This window comes from Palaemon carinicauda, chromosome 15 (assembly GCF_036898095.1).
Source record: "Palaemon carinicauda isolate YSFRI2023 chromosome 15, ASM3689809v2, whole genome shotgun sequence".
NCBI classification, from domain to species: domain Eukaryota; kingdom Metazoa; phylum Arthropoda; class Malacostraca; order Decapoda; family Palaemonidae; genus Palaemon; species Palaemon carinicauda.
In genome coordinates this window covers 35227593-35233308 of record NC_090739.1, presented here as the reverse complement: position 1 = coordinate 35233308, position 5716 = coordinate 35227593, and positions in this window count along the sequence as shown.

Sequence of the window (5716 nt, the reverse complement as noted above, 5' to 3'; positions counted from 1 at the left end):
AGATACTATGGGAGTTATGTAAATTGGGCGTTAATCTGCAGGGCTAGAGCTACCACAAACATATTTATCTAATAGAGTAACTTTTCCTATTTTCCAACAAGAGTAAAACGAACTTCATTTTGCTAACTTGAAAAACAACAAATAACGTAGGAGCTAAGAAACCACCTGTTTTTATAAAAATATTCAATTGAAAACGAGGTCTTTTGAGTTATTGTTATTGAATAAAATTTACAATTCTTTATTTACTTGAGGACTTTGCTGTTGTAAAGAAAAATATTTTTATTTTATTTATTATCAGAAACCTACCTCAGTATAACTCTCATCTAATTTTGGTAATTTGTTTATATGTTACGTCCATTTTGCAAAATTGTTCAGTTTTACAAAACAACCGGCCATTATGCAAAAAGACCAAATTTGTTATCACTTTGCCTGACCCAAATATCCTTTTGCAAAACATCGGTTTACAAAAGGACCAAGATTTTAGTCAGTTTATAAAATCATCAGTATCATCATTTGTCAGTTTACAAAATGTCCGAACAGCAAATAGCCAGATGAATAAAAAAGTTTTTTAGACACCTTTAGCTTCTAGTCATACATGACATAGTGCAAAAGCGTGAAGTAATCTATCAAACGGAATTTTACAGTGACCTTAATATATATATATATATATATATATATATATATATATATATATATATATATATATATATATATATATATATATATATATATAAATATATATATATATATATATTTATATATATATATATATATATATATATATATATAGAGCCAGACAATTTCTCTTTATTATATATGGTAGATTTGGTAGATAAGATAATCAACTGTAAATATTAGATCTCATTAATTCTCTCAGAATGCGACTGATTTATTTGTATGTAGCCTTTGCTGTCCTTGTGGTTTTTCTCTCTGCTGTAAACCTGTGATCTCGTTTATCTCTTGCTATATTAACCCTTCATTACATTCATTCCCGGATATGAGCTACGTGTAAGACATGAGACTCGTCATTTCCTCCTTAGAATGGCCACCAAAAGTCACCCAAGATGCTGGAGTGACTGACGTAGCTCGCTTTTCCATTCTTTCATGTATGCAGGAAAGGTTGGCAATAAATTTTTATCTTCTATTCAGGATCGAGTATTGTTTCGAGAAGTTAAAGAAAAATTCCCTATTTGTTTATTTTTTTATTTGTAAGGCAATATGATAATGATTCGTTAAAAAACAAATAATAGGTTCTAGTGATTGGTCTTATGAACAAGCGTCAGGCTCAATTGATTAATCATACAGTCAATCAGAAATGTCGGAGCCCTTAGAGCATATACTTTTTCTTACGGTTTATCGAGTTTGCTGTGTTTTGTACCTGGATTTTACATAAAGTTTTTCTTCATTCATGTTTGCTACTGAGGTTCATTGAATGCATCACACATCCATCCAACTGAGAATTAACCTACCCATTCGCTAAACACTGACATTTCAGTATTCTCTCAATATTTTTTTACCCTCATAAAGCATTAGGCATTCAATACCATGCTAGGTGGTATATTATACCGTGCTAGGCATTATATCTTAGCAAACCACGTTTGCCAACGGTTATATAAGCGCATGAGTAACTTGGTGGAATAACGATAACTTTGGGTGTGGCGACGATGCCCCCTAAATCTCAATGAAGTTACTGGTAGCAGGGTGATGGATTGGGTTTAAGGCGATAGACAAGATGTCTTTTCGGCCTTTACTCCAGATGCCTGTTGGATCATCTGACTGGAATTAGTTTGGACCAGCAGGGGTCACTTGCCTTAGTTAGGTAGGCACTGCTCGTCACAAGGAACTGGCTAGGTGATCTTTTGAAGAATTTAGCCAATGAATCCTCTTTGGATTCAGTCAGTGTATGGAAAGCAAAGACGACAGAATGGCACCATCTCGGGGGTAGCGGGTGCTAAGAATTTCCCGTTTTATAAATACTAAAGAAAAATCGAAAATTGGTAACTGGAATGTTAGAACCATGAATGAGATTGGGAAGTTACAGCAAGTGGAGAATGAATTTATGAAATATAGTTTGGACATCTTGGCCCTAACTGAAACACGTTATAAGGGAATTGGTAAAGAAATCCTAGACAAAGGCAGTATATATATATATATATATATATATATATATATATATATATATATATATATATATATTTACTCGGGAAGAACAGATGTAGTTGAAAGAGAAAGGGTACGAATGATTGACACCAAGAGCAGAGGAGGCATTAACGGAATGGAGAGCTGTAAATAGTAGATTGTTACTCACAAAGTTCAAATCAAACCAGTGCAATATGAGTTTTATATTTTGCTATGTACCAACAAATGATTCCCATGAACAAAGGAAAGATAAATACTATGAAGAGCTGCAGTGTGTAATAGATAAGATCACAGAGAGAGAGAGAGAGAGAGAGAGAGAGAGAGAGAGAGAGAGAGAGAGAGAGAGAGAGAGAGAGAGAGAGAGATGAAAATTATTATTAGTGACTTCAATGATAAAGTTGGAATAAATAATCAAGGTATAGAGAATGTGATGGGTTTTTAGGGTCTTGGCAAAGTTGCAAATGAAGATGGGGCATATTTAAAAAAAAAAAAAATTCAATAAACAATATTGTTATTGGAGGTACTCACTTCCAGCACAATGACATCCACAAATATGCATGGACTTTACCTTGTGGCAATTACAAAAATCAAATTGATCACACAGCCATTAATAATGAGAGAAGGAGGACTCGGAGAAATGTAAGAAGATATGGAGGTGCAGATATTGGTATTGATCACCAGCTCCTCATTGTCACACTGATATTAAAACTGAAAGCACCCAACAGAAAATTAGATAGAATACATAGGTTTGATAAAACTAAGCTTCCAGAAGATGAGCACAGAGAAACATTTGCAATTGAATGTATGAATCGACTTGCGGTCTTGGAGATATTAAGAGACGAAGAGCAGACAATTAAAGAAAAATGGTGTGGTATAAAGAACATTTATAAGTCAGTTGGTAATGAATTTTAGGGACATGCAGTTGCAAGGAGAAAACCATGGATATCAAATGATACTTAGGATAATATAAAAACAAGACAAAGAGAGAAATTGATTCTTGAAAGTGTTCGAAGAAGTAATGAAAATTACAAGGTAAAGCATGCTAAATATTCCAGTATTGATAGTGAAGTTAAAAGAAAAGCCAGGAATGACGAGGGAATATTTAGACGAGAGCGGATAAGGTTTACAAAGCTATGAATTCAGAGAGTGGCTATGGTGTAAAAACTGCTCATAGAATTATTAATGAAATCTATTTTGAGTAAAGAAGAAGAAGCATATACCCATAAAAAAGAGAGATGGGTCTGTTATAACAACAGAGGACGAAGAAAGGCAACGTTGGATGGAACACTTTAGTGAGGTCATGAATAGGAGATATGAAGAGAATAATTCGATTGATATACCTCAGGCCGAGGAAGACCTCGATGTGCCCATGAATAAATTCAGTGTGTTTGAAGTCGAAGCTATCCTAAAAAACTAAGAGATGGAAAGCCCCTGGATACGGTGGGATAACACCTGAGATGATATTGGCCGAAAATGAAGTGACTCCTAGAATATTTACAAGATTGTTTTTTTAGAATGTGGCGTGAAGAGGCAAAACCTGATGAATGGAAGCTAGGAGTGTTGGTGAAAATGCAAAAAAAGGGAGATCTGCCTGATTGCAATAATTATAGAGGTATCAAATGACGTCAGTTTTCATGAAAATATATAGTATGCTCATTCTAAAGAGACTAGAGAAAAAGATTGATAAAAAGGTAGATGTTGTACTGACCAGATTTTCATTTAAAAGACACGTGGTACAGTAATGAGTAGAGTATAGAAATCCACTTTTGGTGGCATTTGTGGACTATGAAAAAGCCTTTTATAGTGTGCACTGGCCAATTTTGTGGAGAGTCTTGTGTTTTTATGGCGTTCCTCTTAAATATGTAAATCTGTTCATGAACATAGCAAGTGCAAAGTTAATGTTTGTGGAGTCCTATCAAATGAATTTCCAGTGAACAGCGGAGTACTTCAAGGGAACGTATTGTTAATTATGTTGTTTATCTTCCTCATGTAATGCATAGAATAGTTAGAGATGGTGAAGGATTGGACTGGATTGATAACAGGAAATTAGCTTTCTAGAGATACTGATGACGCTGTCCTTATTAGCAAAACGCCACATGAATTGCAAAGCTTGCTTACCAGAATGCAAGAAATATCTCATAAGGTTGGGCTCAATATAAATAGGCAAAAGACAGAGATTATGAAAACGGAATATGTAATGGAAGATAAAATATCAATGTAATTGGAAAGGATTAATTTAGATATTTAGGAAGTATGATCTCTAATACAGGAGGAGTTTAATGAAAGATTGAAAAAAGCAAATCAGACAATGGCTTGGTTAAGTAAAGTTTGAAAATCAAATCACCTGAAAATACATATAAAAATCAGGCTATATATGAGTTCAGTGAGATAGGTGTTACTGTATGGACATGAGTCGTGGTATGGCAATGAAACAATATCCAATAGGTTTTGTAGATTTGAGAACGAAGCCTTCAGAAGAATATTGGGAGTTAAATGGCAGGACAGGATTAGAAATGAAACTATAAGAGAGATTACTCGAGTGCCATATTTTGATGAAATCATAGTGAGGGGTAGATGGAGATGGTTTAGGGCATGCTCTTCGCACTCCCCAAGCAACAAAAGTTCACCAAACCTTCAACTGGGCTCAATAAGGCACCAGAAGAGTTGGAAGACCGAAGCCTACATGTCATAGGACTATGAAGCGTGAAGTGGGAGATGATGAATGGCGAAGTATTGATTTAAAAGATCAAGATAGAGACGATTGGCGAAATATAACCGAGGCCCTTTGCGTCAATAGGCGTAGAAGGAGATGATAATGATGAATAACACATTTATTAGCCAGGTTTCGGATAATAAAGGTACGCTTATTATTTTTTGCCTTTCTTTCAATTAGCTACTTGCTAAAACTTTTTATGATTTGATTTATTTGAAATGTATATTTTTATAAGACTGAATAAACTTTTTTATGTTCACTACCTTCTATCGTTTCCTTGCTTTTTTTCCATCCGGCTATTTGTTGTTTGAAGAAACCGACCAACGGTGATACTAACAATTTTTTAAATTGCCCAAGATCTTTGACCTATTGCAAAAAGTAGAGATATTGAGGTTATTTTGCATTGTGATATCGAATTTGGTCTGTTAGCTTAATGACCGGGCATGTTGTAAAATGACCTATTTTTCAAAAAGACTGTATTTATACATTGCACGATGTATGGTATTTTGAGGTAATGTTTTGAATTAAGATGAAAAGAATCTTTACAACATTGATCACAATTTTGGACGTTCAACCCCTTGTCTACATTCTCTCTCTCTCTCTCTCTCTCTCTCTCTCTCTCTCTCTCTCTCTCTCTCTCTCTCTCTCTCTCTCTCTCTCTCTCTCTCTCTCATTATATGTGTTTTCGTCTAGCTTGTCTCATACGATTAAAATTTTCCTCGCTAATGAATGAATCCTTTCGTAAATATCATAATTACCTCTTGTTTTCGGGTATTTTGCTTTCATAATTGTTCTACGGCAACTCTTTGAAGTGTTGTACCATTTTGACGGTGAATGTGTGTGTATATTTGGATACGTGTATGT